Genomic DNA, 19701 nt, shown 5'->3' on the forward strand with positions numbered 1-19701 from the left:
GTACCACTCTGGTGCGGACCATACTCTGGTTGACCTACGAGGTTCGATAGTAACTTGATCTGAAGTTTCATGATCATCATCATTAGCTTCCTCACTAATTGGTGTAGGAATCACTGGAACTGATTTCTGTGATGAACTACTTTCCAATTCAGAATGAGGTACAATTACCTCATCAAGTTCTACATTCCTCCCACACACTTCTTTCGAAAGAAACTTCTTCTCTAGAAAGGATCCTTTCTTAGCAACGAATATCATGCCTTCGGATCTGTGATAGAAGGTGTACCCAACAGTTTCCTTTGGGTATCCTATGAAGACGCATTTCTCCGATTTGGGTTCGAGCTTATCAGGTTGAAGCTTTTTCACATAAGCATGACAGCCCCAAACTTTAAGAAACGACAGCTTAGGTTTCTTGCTAAACCACAATTCATATGGTGTCGTTTCAACGGATTTAGATGGTGCCCTATTTAATGTGAATGCAGCTGTATCTAATGCATAACCCCAAAACGATAGTGGTAAATCGGTAAGAGACATCATAGATCGCACCATATCTAATAAAGTACGGTTATGACGTTCGGACACACCATTACGCTATGGTGTTCCAGGTGGCATGAGTTGTGAAACTATTCCACGTTGTTTTTAAATGAAGGCCAAACTCATAACTCGAATATTTGCCTCCACGATCAGATCGTAGAAACTTTATTTTCTTGTTACAATGATTCTCAACTTCACTCTAAATTTCTTTGAACTTTTCAAATGTTTCAGCCTTCTGTTTCATTAAGAAGATATACCCATATCTGCTTAAATCATCCGTGAAGGTCAGAAAATAACGATACCAGCCGCGAGCCTCAACACTCATCGGACCGCATACATCAGTATGTATTATTTCCAATAAGTCAATTGCTCGCTCCATTGTTCCGGAGAACGGAGTCTTAGTCATCTTGCCCATGAGGCATGGTTCGCAAGCATCAAGTGATTCCAAAAGCCCATCAGGATGGAGTTTCTTCATGCACTTTACACCAATATGACCTAAACGGCAGTGCCACAAATAGGTTGTACTATCATTATTAGCTTTGCATCTTTTGGCATCAATATTATGTGTATCACTGTGATCGAGATTCAGTAAACCATTTACATTGGATGTAAGACCATAGAAGGTTTTATTCATGTAAACAGAACAACAATTATTCTCTGACTTAAATGAATAACCGTATCGCAGTAAACATGATCCAATCATATTTATGCTCAACGCAAACACCAAATAACATTTCTTTAGTTCCAATACTAATCCCGAAGGTAGAGGGAGTATGCGATGGTGATCTTATCAACCTTGGAATCATTTCCAACACACGTCACCTCGCCCTCAACTAGTCTTTGTTCATTTTGTAACTCCTATTTCGAGTTACTAATCATAGCAACTGAGCCGGTATCAAATACCCAGGGGCTACTATGAACACTAGTGAAGTACACATCAATAACATGTATATCAAATATACATTTCACTTTGCCATCCTTCTTATCCGCCAAATACTTGGGATAATTCCGCTTCCAGTGACCATTTCCTTTGCGATAGAAGCACTCAGTTTTAGGCTTGGGTCTAGCTTTGGGATTCTTCACGGGAGTGACAACTTGTTTCTCATTCTTGAAGTTCCCTTTCTTTCCCTTGCCCTTTTTCTTGAAACTAGTGGTCTTATTAACCATCAATACTTGATGCTATTTCTTGATTTCTACCTTCGCTGATTTCGGCGTCGCGAAGAGCTTGGGAATTGTTTTCATCATCCATTGCATATTGGTAGTTCATCACGAAGTTCTAGTAACTTGGTGATAGTGACTAGACAACTCTATCAATCACTATCTTATCTGGAAGATTAACTCCCAGTTGATTCAATCGATTGTAGTACCCAGACATTCTGAGCACATGCTCACTAGCTGAGCTAATTTCCTCCATCTTGTAGGCAAAGTACTTGTCAGAGGTCTCATACCTCTTAACACAGGCATGAGTCTGAAATATCATTTTCAGATCTTGGAACATCTCATATGCTCCATGGCATTTCAAAACATTTTTGAAGTCCCGGTTCTAAGCCGTAAAGCATGGTGCACTAAACTATCAAGTAGTCATCATACCGAGCTTGTCAAACGTTCATAACGTCTGCATCTGCTCCTGCAATAGGTATGTCACCTAGCGGTGCATCAAGGACATAATTCTTCTGTGCAGCAATGAGGATAATTCTCAGATCACGGACTCAGTCCGCATCATTGCTACTATCATCTTTCAACATAGTTTTCTCTAGGAACATATCAAAAAATAAAACAGGGGAGCTATACGTGAGCTATTGGTCTACAACATAGATATGCAAATACTATCAGGACTAAGTTCATGATAAATTAAAGTTCAATTAATCATATTAGTTAAGAACTCCCACTTAGATAGACATCCCTCTAGTCATCTAAATGATCACGTGATCCATATCAACTAAACCATGTCCGATCATCACGTGAGATGGAGTAGTTTTCAATGGTGAACATCACTATGTTGATCATTCCTACTATATGATTCACGTTCGACCTTTCGGTCTCAGTGTTTCGAGGCCATATCTGCATATGCTAGGCTCGTCAAGTTTAACCCGAGTATTCTGCACGTGCAAAACTGGCTTGTACCTGTTGTACGTGAATGTAGAGCTTATCACACCCAATCATCACGTGGTGTCTCGGCACGACGAACTGTAGCAACGGTGCATACTCAGGGAGAACACTTGTACCTTGAAATTTAGTGAGGGATCATCTTATAATGCTACCGCCGTACTAAGCAAAATAAGATGCATAAAGGATAAACATCACATGCAATTAAAATATGTGACATGATATGGCCATCATCATCTTGTGCCTTTGATCTCTATCTCCAAAGCACCGTCATAATCTCCATCGTCACCGTCTTGACACCTTGATCTCCATCGTAGCATTGTTGTCGTCTCGCCAACTGTTGCTTCCACGACTATCGCTGCCGCTTAGTGATAAAGTAAAGCAATTACATGGCGATTGCATTTCATACAATAAAGCGACAACCATAAGGCTCCTGCCAGTTGCCAATAACTTATACAAAATATGATCATCTCATACAACAATTTATATCTCATCACGTCTTGACCATATCACATCACAACATGCCCTGCAAAAACAAGTTAAACGTCCTTTATTTTGTTGTTGCAAGTTTTACATGGCTGCTACGGGTTTCTAGCAAGAACCGTTCTTACCTACGCATCAAAACCACAACGATTTTTCGTCAAGTGTGTTGTTTTAACCTTCAACAAGGACCGGCAGTAGTCAAACTTCATTCAACTAAAGTTAGAGAAACAGACACCCGCCAGCCACCTGTGTGCGAAGCACGTCGGTAGAACCAGTCTCATGGACGCGGTCATGTAATGTCGGTCCAGGCCGCTTCATCCAACTGTACCACCGAATCAAAGTAAGACGTTGGTGGTAAGCAGTATGACTATTATCGCCCACAACTCTTTGTGTTCTACTCGTGCATATAACATCTACGCATAAACCTGGCTCGGATGCCACTGTTGGGGAACGCAGTATTTCAAAAAAAATTCTTACGATCATGCAAGATCTATCTAGGATATGCATAGCAACGAGATGGGAGAGTGTGTCCACGTACCCTCGTAGACCGAAAGCGGAAGCATTTAGTAATGCGGTTGATGTAGTCGAACGTCTTCACGATCCAACCGATCCAAGTACCGAACGTACGGCACCTTCATGTTCAGCACACCTGATGATGTCCCTCGAGCTCTTGATCCAGTTGAGGACAAGGGAGAGTTCCGTCAGCACGACGGCGTGGCGACGGTGATGATGAAGTTACTGACGCAGGGCTTTGCCTAAGCACTACGACGATATGACCGGGGTGTTAAACTGTGGAGGGTGGCTAAGAGAAGACTTGTTGTGCCTTTGGGGTGCCCCTCCCCCGTATATAAAGGAGGAGGGGAGGAGGCGGCCGGCCTAGGGGGGCGCCAAAGAGGGGAGTCCAACTAGGACTCCCAATCCTAGTTGGACTCCCTTTCCTTTTTCGGAGAGGGGGAAGTGGGAAGGGAGAGGAAGAGCAGAAGGAAAGGGGGGCGCCCCCCCCCCCTAGTCCAATTAGGACTCCCTATAGGGAGGCGCGGCCACCCCTTGTGGGATGCCTCCCCTCTTCCCTATGGCCCAAGTAGGCCCAATATTCCCCCAGGGGGTTCCGGTAACCCCTCGGTACTCCAAAAAATGCCCGAATCACTCGGAACCATTCCGATGTCTGAATGCAACCTTCCTATATATGAATCTTTACCTCTCGACCATTTCGAGACTCCTCGTCATGTCCGTGATCTCATCCGGGACTCCGAACAAACTTAGGTCTTCCAATAACTCATAATGCAAATCGTCATCGAGCATTTAAGCGTGTGGACCCTACGGGTTCGAGAACTATGTAGACATGACCGAGACACATCTCTGGTCAATAACCAATAGCGGAACCTGGATGCTCATATTGGGTCCTACATATTCTACGAAGATCGTTATCGGTCAAACCGCATAACAACATACGTTATTCCCTTTGTCATCGGTATGTTTCTTGCCCGAGATTCGATCGTCGGTATCTTCATACCTAGTTCAATCTCGTTACCAGCAAGTCTCTTTACTCGTTCCGTAATGCATCATCCCGTAACTAACTCATTAGTCACATTGCTTGCAAGGATCCACATCGGCTAGATTAAATACTAGAATGTCCTACAAAATCAACTCAAATGGGGATTAATTTTTTTGTTTTCCTATCATCAGCATTGCTAGAACTCTAAAGTGAACTACCTTCTACTAGTACTACTACATATCAATATTGGAAACTATACTGGCTGGTTGTGTGGTTTTTTTTGCGGTTTGTAGATGTGTCCACGCCATCCATTGTCGCCATTGGCAAAGATCTGGTGACTGCCCATTGTCTTGTTTTTGGCTTTGAAGTAATCTCAAAAATAAGGCAAATGAGTCAACGGTCTCTATAAGAGGAATTGGAAGATGGGAATTCCATGGCGCAACGAAATGAAAGGTTGTCTTGGACGTGCGACCCCTTATCCCTATTCCTTTGTTAATGAATCCCATGCAACACACCTTTCTTTGACGCACTTACCCTTCGCTACCATGTATGGAAAGCCTTTCCTTTGCTTGATATGATGGCCTAGCTCTTTACTTTGACTAAACACTAGCTTCTCTTGTTTATTTACTTATCCCTTTCCCTTTTTAATAGTAGCATGACCCAATTTTGGATAGCGTTCTGGTTTCTTCAACTTATGAGGATTTATTTCCAAAGTTTTATTATTCCTCTTGCAAGGAGGTTCAAATCATTGTGCTTTACTTCTAGACTCTGGGGAAGATATGGACTGCCACTAAGTTTCGCTTTGAACCATCCCCGAAAGGGTTTAGAGATATGTTGTTATAGAAATAGCTTACAAGAACTGTTGCAAATGTTCCATTCCGGACTGTTGGCAACAATTGTCTTAGGGCTTCAGGAAGTTCTAGAGAGGGTGGAAGGGAAAAGATGCTACTGACAATAGAAGAAGTAAATCCAATCAAATTACTACTATATGTCTGTCATTGATAGCAAAGCTGGAACTAATGAATGGAGGCTAAGATATGAATTGAAAGCCCAATTGGTCCAAATTTGTGAGATGTAAGAGTTATATTGGTACAAAAGAGGAGGTGAGGATTGAGTGGCTGCTACAGGGACATTGCTTATTTCCAGGAAAAAAAAGCAAAGAAAAAGAAAGAATAGCATTTCTATCATGGAAGATGGTGATAAATCTATACATTCTCCAAAAGAGCTAAGAGAGCATAGCACTTCCTACTAGAAAATGTCACTCATGTCATTAAAAATGTACATTACAACAACAAAAAATGTCGCACTTGTCATTAAAAATGTACATGACATTGAAAAACTGTTTGTAGAAATGTTCATGTAATTAAAATGTATATCACATTTTTAAAAATGTTAAACATATTTTTTAAAATGTTAATCATGTATTTAATAACTGTTAAACTTTAGGAAAATACTTCTGATCTATAAAAGACATAAATGTATATGTAAAAAGTAGAAAATGTAAACTTTGTTTATCAAAAATGTTTGTGAAAATTAAAAAATGTCACACAGTTTAAAAATATGTACGCCACATTTAAAAAGTATTCATATGTTTCAAAAATGTGCTCATGTCAGTTTCAGAAAAATGTTTGTACAATGTACAAATATGTCTTATAGTTCAAAAACATTATCATTTGGAAAAGATTTTAACATGTACTTAATAATTGTATTCAAAATATTTTTGTATAATGTTATACATGTATTTCGAAAATGTTCATAAAATATTAAATAATGTTTTACATGTATACAAAAATGTATAATGTGTATGAAAAAGTAGAAATATATTAAAGTAACAAAAAGAAAAGTGAAGAATTAAACGGAACTCAAAAACCTCAAGAAGGAAACAAAGAAAAATAAAGTATGAAGAAGAAGAAAATACCAAAGAAAACCAATGAAAAAAGAAAGAAAAACAAAAGCATAAAATGAAGAAACAATAAAAACAGAAGAACGTAAAAGCAAAACAAAACAGATCGAACTGAGCGACCAGACGCGGGCGAGCAAAGGCAACGAGCGCCCCTGCTAGTGGGCGGGCCGTAGTATTCCGGCCGTAGGCAATTATTATTAGAGAGAAAGGGGAGACGTAGCCCGAGCGCCCAACCCACTCGCTCGGCCATGCGAAACTTTGGCCGGTCCAATTGGGGGCAAGGTACCCCTGTTTTTTTCCTTTCGCTTTTTTGTTTATTTTGCTTCGTTTTAAAAGTATTCTGGACTTCAAATAAAACCATATATAAAATTATTCCCGATTTTAAATTATGTTCTTGAATTAAAAAACTATCCATGAGTTCGAAAAAATATGTTCTCAAATTGGAAAATGTTCAGGAATTCAGAAAATATTCATGATTTCGAAAAATTATTCATGAATTGGAAATACTAGTATAAACGAATGAAATAAGAGAGCTTTGAGAAATTGTTGACCCAGTAAAATCGGGTGATCCAATTCCAAATGGAGACCTCAATTTAATATAGTCTTACAGAGGCTTCTTTTTTCTAGGTGGTGAGACGATGTGAGGGATTAATATATTTTTATAGATCGCTTGCTGCTGATTGATTTGAAAAATTGTGGGACCGATCAAAATTGTAAACATAATCCAAATTTGAATACCTCAATCGAATGAAAGGGCTTCAAAATTGTTGGACATGGTGAATTAAAAGAATTGAATGGAAGAGCTCCTTGAGAAATTGTTGACCCGGTCAAAATCGAGTGACCCAAGTCTAATATGAAGACCTCAGTTAATTGCGAGGCTATCAAAATTAGGAAGCATAGTGTATAGTATAAAAGATTAAACGAGAGCTTTGAGAAATAGTTAACCTGGTCAAAATCGGTTGACCCAATTCTAATTGGAGACTTCTGTTGATTGTGATGCCTTAAAAACTAGTATAAATGAATGAAGTAAGAGAAATTGTTGACCCAGTCAAAATTGGGTCATCCAATTCCAATTGGAGACCTCATTTTAATATGGGCTCTTTAAAACTAGGGAGCTTAGTGCTATAGAGGCTTCTTTTTTCTAGGTGGTGAGACGATGTGAGGGATTAGTATATTTTTATAGATCGCTTGCTGCTGATTGATTTGAAAAATTATGGGATCGATCAAAATTGTAAACATAATCCAAAATTGAATACCTCCATCGAATGAAAAGAATTGGAGAAAGAGGTCCTTGAGAAATTGTTGACCCGGTCAAAATCGGGTGATCCAATTCCAATTGGAGACCGATTTGAAAAATTGTTGTTCCGATCAAAATTGTAAACATAATCCAAAATTGAATACCTCAATCGAATGAAAGGGCTTCAAAATTATTGGACATAGTGAATTAAAAGAATTGAATGGAAGAGCTTCTTGAGAAATTGTTGACCCGATCAAAATCGGGTGAGCCAATTCCAATATGAAGACCTCAGTTAATTGTGAGGCTATCAAAATTAGGAAGTATAGTGTATAGTATAAAAGATTAAACGAGAGCTTTGAGAAATAGAAATAGTTAACCTGGTCAAAATCGGTTGACACAATTCTAATTAGAGACTTCTATTGATTGCAAGGCCTTAAAAACTAGTATAAACGAATGAAATAAGAGAGCTTTGAGAAATTGTTGGCCTAGTCAAAATCGGGTGATCCAGTTCCAATTGGAGACCTCAATTTAATATGGGCTCTTTAAAACTAGGGAGCTTAGTGTTATAGAGGCTTCTTTTTTCTAGGCGGAGGGATTAATATATTTTTATAGATCGCTTGCTGCTGATTGATTTGAAAAATTGTGGGACCAATCAAAATTGTAAACATATTCCAAAATTGAATACCTCAATCGAATGAAAGGGCTTCAAAATTATTGGACATAGTGAATTAAAAGAATTGAATGTAATAGCTCCTTGAGAAATTGTTGACCCGGTCAAAATCGGGTGACCTAATAAATACCTCAGTTAATTGTGAGGCTATCAAAATTAGAAAACATAGTATATAGTATAAAAGATTAAATGGGAGAGCTTTGAGAAATTGTTGACTCAATCAAAATCAGGTCACCCAATTCTAGTTGGAGATTTCTATTGATTGTGAGGCCTTCAAAAATTGTATAAAAGAATTGAATAAGAGAGCTTTAAGAAATTATTGACCTGGTCAAAATCGGATGATTCAATTCCAATTAGAGACCTCAACTGAATATGGGCTCTTTAAAACTAGGGAGCTCAGTGTTATGGAGGATATACACAAATTCAGAAAATGTTTGTGATTTTGATAATTGTTTGTGAATTCAAATAATATTCCCGAATTTTTAAAAAATATTCAGGAATTAGGAAGTAATTTCGAATTCAAAAATTATTCATGGGTTCCAGAAAAATGTTTGTGAATTGAAAAAATATTTTTTACTTCTAAATAACATAATTTCTAAAAATGTCCGTGCCTTGTCAAAATGTTCGCGAAGTTGGAAAATATTCATGATTTCAAAATGTTCACAATTTTAAGAAAAATATTCACTGCTTCTAAAAATCTAAGCGAATTTGTACAAAAAGTTTATACTTTTAAATGTTGAATTGGATGAACAATTATTTTATTTTATGATCATTTTTTGAATTTCATGTACTTTTTCTGATTTCGATGAACAAAAAAATCCGCTTGTTACCAAGAATGTTCCCGAAATTAAAAAGATAAAAAGAAAGGAAAAAAAGAAGAAGTAAAGGAAAAAGGGAAAAAAGACGACAGCAATACAAACAAACAGTGTGATTTGCGCTATTGGGCCGGCCCAAAACACGTACGCAAGAGGAATGGGGGATGCGTGTTTTCCTTCAAGGGGTATAGGGAACGCCGTTCTTGCGGCCGACGTGTGCTTGTGTCTAGTGAAGGGAGGAACACAGCCTCTCCCGTTGAGCGGGCGCGGCTATACACTGCCTATAGCGTTGCCAACGGGAGAGGCTAGACATCTGTTGAAGAAAAAAGGAAAAAAAAAGTGACAACTAAAATATATACAAAAGAACATTATTGGAACGAAGAACACCATCAACTGATAAAGGAAAACTGAAAAGCAACGAAAATCATGAATAACCCAAGAAGAAACGAAGATAAACATAGAAAAAGGAAAAGAAAAGGGAAAAGTGGTGAAGAAACAACAACGAAAAACCAAAGAAAACGAAGGAGAAAAAAAAAGCAAACTGAAAACAAAATGGTGAAGAAAGACAGAAAACTGAAGAAAACTTGTCAAAAACAGTTACAAACAACACAAAAGGAGAAGAAAAACAAGCCCAACCAGCTCAAACGAGCTACAGTATCGCGCCGGGCCATTACCTGAGTTTAAGAGGCGAGACTTCCTTCGAACCAGTATAGGCGACATATAGTATTTGCCCGGTATAGCTCGGGGGCACCTAGGGTCGTTGCTATTGGTCGATCCAGTAGCTCCATTCGTTCTTTCTTTTCTTTCGTTTCTCTTTTATTTTTATTTAATATTTTCAAATATTGCAATATATATTTTTAAAACCTATATTACATAATACATTTAAAAACGTTCTCTGCTATTTAGGAAAAATTAATGCAGTGTAAAGGTTTTGCTCGCTATGTTTAAAAAAAAACTCTCGTGACATCTATAAGCATTCACTAGTTAAAAAATGTTCTTATTTGTAAAAAAACATTGTTTATGCAGTTTTAAATTTTTAAGATAATTTTAACAATGTCTCATAAAATGGCCATACAATTGAAAAAATATGTTTAGTGACAATTTAAAAAAAATATTTATACAATATAAAAAAATTCACGTAATTAAAAAGAGCTTCTGCCACTCAAAAAAATATTCAATATGCATTTATAATGTTAAACATGTATTCACAAAATTGTTCAAACATGTATTTGGAAATATTTTCATCATGTATTTACAATATGTTCAACGTGTATCAGTAAAAATTTCCACATATATACAAAAAATATACAACATGTATTGAAAAGGTAGATATGCATTTTTAAAATGATAAGGGGAAAAGGGAAAAAGAAAAACCAAAGATAACTATGAAGAAACACAGAAAAATAAGGAAATGTTGGAAATATGCCCTAGAGGCAATAATAAATGGTTATTATTATATTTCTTTGTTCATAATAATCGTCTATTATTCATGCTATAATTGTATTGTCCGGAAATCGTAATACATGTGTGAATGCATAGACCACAACGTGTCCCTAGTAAGCCTCTAGTTGACTAGCTCGTTGATCAACAGATAGTCATGGTTTCCTGACTATGGACATTGGATGTCGTTGATAACGGGATCACATCATTAGGAGAATGATGTGATGGACAAGACCCAATCCTAAGCATAGCATAAAAGATCGTGTAGTTTTGTTTGCTAGAGCTTTTCCAATGTCAAGTATCTTTTCCTTAGACCATGAGATCGTACAACTCCCGGATACCGTAGGAGTGCTTTGGGTGTGCCAAATGTCACAACGTAACTGGGTAACTATAAAGGTGCACTACGGGTATCTCCGAAAGTGTCTGTTGGGTTGGCACGGATCGAGAATGGGATTTGTCACTCCGTGTGACGGAGAGGTATCTCCGGGCCCACTCGATAATGCATCATCATAATGAGCTCTATGTGACTAAGGCGTTAGTCACGGGATCATGCATTGCGGTACGAGTAAAGAGACTTGCCAGTAACGAGATTGAACAAGGTATTGGGATACCGACGATCGAATCTCGGGCAAGTAACATACCGATTGACAAAGGGAATTGCATACGGGATTGATTGAATCCTCGACACCGTGGTTCATCCGATGAGATCATCGTGGAACATGTGGGAGCCAACATGGGTATCCAGATCCCGTTGTTGGTTATTGACCGGAGAGGCATCTCGGTCATGTCTGCATGTCTCCCGAACCCGTAGGGTCTACACACTTAAGGTTCGGTGACGCTAGGGTTGTAGAGATATGTGTATGCGGAAACCCGAAAGTTTTTCGGAGTCCCGGATGAGATCCCGGACGTCACGAGAGGTTCCGGAATGGTCCGGAGGTAAAGAATTATATATAGGAAGTCAAGTTTCGGCCACCGGGAAAGTTTCGGGGGTTACCGGTATTGTACCGGGACCACCGGAAGGGTCCCGGGGGTCCACCGGGTGGGGCCACCTATCCCGGAGGCCCCCGTGGGCTGAAGTGGGAAGGGAACCAGCCCCTAGTGGGCTGGGCGCCCCCCCATGGGCCTCCCCCCATGCGCCTAGGGTTGGGAACCCTAGGGGGGCTTCCCACTTGCCTTGGGGGGCAAGGCAACCCCTTCCCCCCTTTGGCCGCCGCCCCCCCCTTGAGATTCCATCTCCAGGGCCGGCGCCCCCCAGGGGGGCTATATAAAGGAGGGGGAGGGAGGGCAGCAACACAACAGCCTTGGGCGCCTCCCTCCTCCCCTGCTACACCTCTCCGTCTCGCAGAAGCTCGGCGAAGCCCTGCCGAGACCCGCTACATCCACCACCACGCCGTCGTGCTGCTGGATCTCCATCAACCTCTCCTTCCCCCTTGCTGGATCAAGAAGGAGGAGACGTCGCTGCACCGTACGTGTGTTGAACGCGGAGGTGCTGTCCGTTCGGCACTCGGTCATCGGTGATTTGGATCACGGCGAGTACGACTCCGTCATCCATGTTCATTGGAACGCTTCCGCTCGCGATCTACAAGAGTATGTAGATGCACTCCTTTCCCCTCGTTGCTAGTACACTCCATAGATGCATCTTGGTGAGCGTAGGAAAATTTTAAAATTATGCTACGATTCCCAACAGTGGCATCATGAGCCAGGTCTATGCGTAGTTACTATGCACGAGTAGAACACAAAGCAGTTGTGGGCGTTGAGTTTGCCAATTCTTCTTGCCGCTACTAGTCTTTTCTTGTTTCGGCGGCATTGTAGGATGAAGCGGCCCGGACCGACCTTACACGTACGCTTACGTGAGACAGGTTCCACCGATTGACATGCACTAGTTGCATAAGGTGGCTAGCGGGTGTCTGTCTCTCCTACTTTAGTCGGAACGGATTCGATGAAAAGGGTCCTTATGAAGGGTAAATAGAAACTGGCAAATCACGTTGTGGTCATACGTAGGTAAGAAAACATTCTTGCTAGAAACCTACAAACCACGTAAAAACTTGCAACAACAATTAGAGGACGTCTAACTTGTTTTTGCAGCTAGTGCTATGTGATGTGATATGGCCAGAAGATGTGATGAATGATATATGTGATGTATGAGATTGATCATATTCTTGTAATAGGAATCACGACTTGCATGTCGATGAGTATGACAACCGGCAGGAGCCATAGGAGTTGTCTTTATTATTTTGTATGACCTGCGTGTCATTGAATAACGCCATGTAAATTACTTTACTTTGTTGCTAAACGCGTTAGCCATAGAAGTAGAAGTAATCATTGGCGAGACGACTTCATGAAGACACAATGATGGAGATCATGATGATGGAGATCATGGTGTCATGCCGGTGATGAAGATGATCATGGTGCCCCAAAGATGGAGATCAAAGGAGCATAATGATAATGGCCATATCATGTCACTATTTGATTGCATGTGATGTTTATCATGTTTTTGCATCTTATTTGCTTAGAACGACGGTAGTAAGTAAGATGATCCATTATAATAATTTCAAGAAAGTGTTCACCCTAACTGTGCACCGTTGCGAAGGCTCGTTGTTTCGAAGCACCACGTGATGATCGGGTGTGATAGATTCTAACGTTCGAATACAACGGGTGTTGACGAGCCTAGCATGTACAGACATGGCCTCGGAACACACGCAATACACTTAGGTTGACTTGACGAGCCTAGCATGTACAGACATGGCCTCAGAACACGGAGGACCGAAAGGTCGAGCATGAGTCGTATAGAAGATACGATCAACATGGAGATGTTCACCGATCTTGACTAGTCCGTCTCACGTGATGATCGGACACGTCCTAGTTAAACTCGGATCATGTTTCACTTAGATGACTAGAGGGATGTCTATCTGAGTGGGAGTTCATTAAATAATTTGATTAGATGAACTTAATTATCATGAACTTAGTCTAAAATCTTTACACTATGTCTTGTAGATCAAATGGCCAACGTTGTCCTCAATTTTAACGCGTTCCTAGAGAAAACCAAGCTGAAAGATGATGGCAGCAACTATACGGACTGGGTCCGGAACCTGAGGATCATCCTCATAGTAGCCAAGAAAGATTATGTCTTAGAAGCACCGCTAGGTGATGCACCAATCCCACAGAACCAAGACGTTATGAACGCTTGGCAGCAGCGTGCTGATGATTACTCCCTCGTTCAGTGCGGCATGCTTTACAGCTTAGAACCGGGTCTCCAAAAGCGTTTTGAGAAACATGGAGCATATGAGATGTTCGAGGAGCTGAAATTGGTTTTTCAAGCTCATGCCCGGGTCGAGAGATATGAAGTCTCCGACAAGTTCTTTAGCTGTAAAATGGAGGAAAATAGTTCTGTAAGTGAGCACATACTCAGAATGTCTGGGTTGCACAACCGCTTGACTCAGCTGGGAGTTAATCTCCCGGATGACGCGGTCATTGACAGAATCCTTCAGTCGCTTCCACCAAGCTTCAAGAGCTTTGTGATGAACTACAATATGCAGGGGATGGAAAAGATCATTCCTGAGGTATATTCAATGCTGAAATCAGCGGAGGTGGAGATCAGAAAAGAACATCAAGTGTTGATAGTGAATAAAACCACTAAGTTCAAGAAGGGCATGGGTAAGAAGAACTTCAAGAAGGACGGCAAGGGAGTTGCCGCGCCCGGTAAACCAGTTACTGGGAAGAAGTCAAAGAATGGACCCAAGCCCGAGACTGAGTGCTTTTATTGCAAGGGAAGTGGTCACTGGAAGCGGAACTGCCCCAAATACTTAGCGGACAAGAAGAAGGCCGGCAACACCAAAGGTATATGTGATATACATGTAATTGATGTGTACCTTACCAGTACTCGTAGTAGCTCCTGGGTATTTGATACCGGTGCGGTTGCTCATATTTGTAACTCAAAACAGGAACTACGGAATAAACGGAGACTGGCGAAGGACGAGGTGACGATGCGCGTCGGGAATGGTTCCAAGGTCGATGTGATCGCCGTCGGCACGCTACCTCTGCATCTACCCACGGGATTAGTTTTAAACCTCAATAATTGTTATTTAGTGCCAGCTTTGAGCATGAACATTGTATCTGGATCTCGTTTAATTCGAGATGGCTACTCATTTAAATCCGAGAATAATGGTTGTTCTATTTATTTGAGAGATATGTTTTATGGTCATGCCCTACTGGTCAATGGTTTATTTTTGATGAATCTCGAATGTGATGTTACACATGTTCATAGTGTGAATACCAAAAGATGTAAAGTTGATAACGATAGTCCCACATACTTGTGCCACTGCCGCCTTGGTCACATTGGTGTCAAGTGCATGAAGAAGCTCCATGCAGATGGACTTTTGGAGTCTCTTGATTACGAATCATTTGACACGTGTGAACCATGCCTCATGGGTAAGATGACCAAGACTCCATTCTCCGGAACAATGGAGCGAGCAACCAACTTATTGGAAATCATACATACCGATGTGTGTGGTCCAATGAGTGTTGAGGCTCGCGGAGGATATCATTATGTTCTCACTCTCACTGATGATTTAAGTAGATATGGGTATGTCTACCTAATGAAACACAAGTCTGAAACCTTTGAAAAGTTCAAGGAATTTCAGAGTGAAGTTGAGAATCAACGTGACAGGAAAATAAAATTCTTACGATCAGATCATGGTGGAGAATATTTAAGTCACGAATTTGGTGCACACTTAAGGAAATGTGGAATAGTTTCACAACTCATGCCGCCTGGAACACCTCAGAGAAATGGTGTGTCCGAACGTCGTAATCGCACTCTATTGGATATGGTGCGATCTATGATGTCTCTTACCGATTTACCGCTCTCATTTTGGGGCTATGCTTTAGAGACTGCCGCATTCACTTTAAATAGGGCTCCGTCGAAATCCGTTGAGACGACACCGTATGAATTATGGTTTGGGAAGAAACCTAAGCTGTCGTTTCTAAATGTTTGGGGATGCGATGCTTATGTCAAGAAACTTCAACCTGAAAAGCTCGAACCCAAATCGGAAAAATGCATCTTCATAGGATACCCTAAGGAAACTATTGGGTATACCTTCTACCTCAGATCCAAAGGCAAGATCTTCGTTGCCAAGAACGGGTCCTTTCTGGAGAAGGAGTTTCTCTCGAAAGAATTGAGTGGGAGGAAAGTGGAACTTGATGAGGTGATAGTCACCCCTTCCGAACCGGAAAGTAGCGCAGCGCGGGAAAATGTTCCTGTGGTGCCTACACCGACTGGGGAGGAAGTTAATGATGATGATCATGAAGCTTCAGAGCAAGTTACTGAACTTCGTAGGTCCACAAGGACACGTTCCGCACCAGAGTGGTACGGCAACCCTGTCCTGGAAATCATGTTGTTAGACAACGGTGAACCTTCGAACTATGAAGAAGCGATGGCAGGCCCGGATTCCGACAAATGGCTAGAAGCCATGAAATCCGAGATAGAATCCATGTATGAAAACAAAGTATGGACTTTGATTGACTTGCCCGATGAGCGGCGAGCCATAGAAAACAAATGGATCTTTAAGAAGAAGACGGACACAGATGGTAATGTGACCATCTACAAAGCTCGACTTGTCGCTAAGGTTTATCGACAAGTTCAAGGGGTTGACTACGATGAGACTTTCTCACCCGTAGCGAAGCTGAAGTCCGTCCGAATCATGTTAGCAATTGCCGCATACTATGATTATGAGATATGGCAGATGGACGTCAAAACGGCATTCCTTAATGGCTTCCTTAAGGAAGAGTTGTATATGATGCAGCCGGAAGGTTTTGTCGATCCTAAGAATGCTAACAAAGTATGCAAGCTCCAGCGCTCAATCTATGGGCTGGTGCAAGCATCTCGGAGTTGGAACATTCGCTTTGATGAGATGATCAAAGCGTTTGGGTTTACACAGACTTATGGAGAAGCCTGTGTTTACAAGAAAGTGAGTGGGAGCTCTGTAGCATTTCTCATATTATATGTGGATGACATACTATTGATGGGAAATGATATAGAATTCTTGGAAAGTATAAAGGCCTATTTGAATAAGTGTTTTTCAATGAAGGACCTTGGAGAAGCTGCTTATATATTAGGCATCAAGATCTATAGAGATAGATTAAGACGCCTCATTGGTCTTTCACAAAGTACATACCTTGACAAGATATTGAAGAAGTTCAGTATGGATCAGTCCAAGAAGGGGTTCTTGCCTGTATTGCAAGGTGTGCAATTGAGCACGGCTCAATGCCCGACCACGGCAGAAGATATAGAAAAGATGAGTGTCATCCCCTATGCCTCGGCCATAGGGTCTATTATGTATGCCATGCTGTGTACCAGACCTGATCTAAACCTTGCCGTAAGTTTGGTAGGAAGGTACCAAAGTAATCCCGGCATGGAACACTGGACAGCGGTCAAGAATATCCTGAAGTACCTGAAGAGGACTAAGGATATGTTTCTCGTTTATGGAGGTGACGAAGAGCTCGTCGTAAAGGGTTACGTCGACGCTAGCTTCGACACAGATCTGGATGACTCGAAGTCACAAACCGGATACGTGTATATTTTAAATGGAGGAGCAGTAAGCTGGTGCAGTTGCAAGCAAAGCGTCGTGGCGGGATCTACATGTGAAGCGGAGTACATGGCAGCCTCGGAGGCAGCACAGGAAGCAGTCTGGATGAAGGAGTTCATTACCGACCTAGGGGTGATTCCCAATGTGTCGGGCCCGATGACTCTCTTCTGTGACAACACTGGAGCTATTGCCCTTGCGAAGGAGCCCAGGTTTCACAGGAAGACCAGGCATATCAAGCGTCGCTTCAACTCCATTCGTGAAAGTGTTCAAAATGGAGACATAGATATTTGTAAAGTACATACGGACCTGAATGTAGCAGATCCGTTGACTAAACCTCTCCCTAGGGCAAAACATGATCAACACCAGGACGCAATGGGTGTTCGATTCATCACAATGTAACTAGATTATTTACTCTAGTGCAAGTGGGAGACTGTTGGAAATATGCCCTAGAGGCAATAATAAATGGTTATTATTATATTTCTTTGTTCATGATAATCGTCTATTATTCATGCTATAATTGTATTGTCCGGAAATCGTAATACATGTGTGAATGCATAGACCACAACGTGTCCCTAGTAAGCCTCTAGTTGACTAGCTCGTTGATCAACAGATAGTCATGGTTTCCTGACTATGGACATTGGATGTCGTTGATAACGGGATCACATCATTAGGAGAATGATGTGATGGACAAGACCCAATCCTAAGCATAGCATAAAAGATCGTGTAGTTTCGTTTGCTAGAGCTTTTCCAATGTCAAGTATCTTTTCCTTAGACCATGAGATCGTACAACTCCCGGATACCGTAGGAGTGCTTTGGGTGTGCCAAATGTCACAACGTAACTGGGTAACTATAAAGGTGCACTACGGGTATCTCCGAAAGTGTCTGTTGGGTTGGCATGGATCGAGAATGGGATTTGTCACTCCGTGTGACGGAGAGGTATCTCCGGGCCCACTCGGTAATGCATCATCATAATGAGCTCTATGTGACTAAGGCGTTAGTCACGGGATCATGCATTGCGGTACGAGTAAAGAGACTTGCCAGTAACGAGATTGAACAAGGTATTGGGATACCGACGATCGAATCTCGGGCAAGTAACATACCGATTGACAAAGGGAATTGCATACGGGATTGATTGAATCCTCGACACCGTGGTTCATCCGATGAGATCATCGTGGAACATGTGGGAGCCAACATGGGTATCCAGATCCCGCTGTTGGTTATTGACCGGAGAGGCATCTCGGTCATGTCTGCATGTCTCCCGAACCCGTAGGGTCTACACACTTAAGGTTCGGTGACGCTAGGGTTGTAGAGATATGTGTATGCGGAAACCCGAAAGTTTTTCGGAGTCCCGGATGAGATCCCGGACGTCACGAGAGGTTCCGGAATGGTCCGGAGGTAAAGAATTATATATAGGAAGTCAAGTTTCGGCCACCGGGAAAGTTTCGGGGGTTACCGGTATTGTACCGGGACCACCGGAAGGGTCCCGGGGGTCCACCGGGTGGGGCCACCTATCCCGGAGGGCCCCGTGGGCTGAAGTGGGAAGGGAACCAGCCCCTAGTGGGCTGGGCGCCCCCCCATGGGCCTCCCCCCATGCGCCTAGGGTTGGGAACCCTAGGGGGGCTTCCCACTTGCCTTGGGGGGCAAGGCAACCCCTTCCCCCCTTTGGCCGCCGCCCCCCCCTTGAGATCCCATCTCCAGGGCCGGCGCCCCCCCCAGGGGGGCTATATAAAGGAGGGGGAGGGAGGGCAGCAACACAACAGCCTTGGGCGCCTCCCTCCTCCCCTGCTACACCTCTCCGTCTCGCAGAAGCTCGGCGAAGCCCTGCCGAGACCCGCTACATCCACCACCACGCCGTCGTGCTGCTGGATCTCCATCAACCTCTCCTTCCCCCTTGCTGGATCAAGAAGGAGGAGACGTCGCTGCACCGTACGTGTGTTGAACGCGGAGGTGCTGTCCGTTCGGCACTCGGTCATCGGTGATTTGGATCACGGCGAGTACGACTCCGTCATCCATGTTCAAACGCTTCCGCTCGCGATCTACAAGAGTATGTAGATGCACTCCTTTCCCCTCGTTGCTAGTACACTCCATAGATGCATCTTGGTGAGCGTAGGAAAATTTTAAAATTATGCTACGATTCCCAACAGGGAAATACCCGCATGGAAGGGTGTAAAACCAGTTTGTAACCTTCAGTGCCGACCCATTAGTGCGGTAGCAGAAGTGTATGGAGTAGCATGGTTTTGAAGGTTCCAGAACCTTATGTTTGGTTTTATTTTATTTTTAATTTTTATGTTCTGATTTTCTTTGTTTCAGTTTTTTTATCTTTTTAGTTTATCAAATTCATACATTTATTAAATTTGTGAACATTTTTCAATTCATGACACTTTTCTCAGATCCACGAATATTTTTTGAACCATGAGCATTTTCTGAATTTATGAACATT

This window comes from Triticum aestivum, chromosome 7D (genome assembly GCF_018294505.1).
Source record: "Triticum aestivum cultivar Chinese Spring chromosome 7D, IWGSC CS RefSeq v2.1, whole genome shotgun sequence".
Classification (NCBI taxonomy): Eukaryota; Viridiplantae; Streptophyta; class Magnoliopsida; order Poales; family Poaceae; genus Triticum; species Triticum aestivum.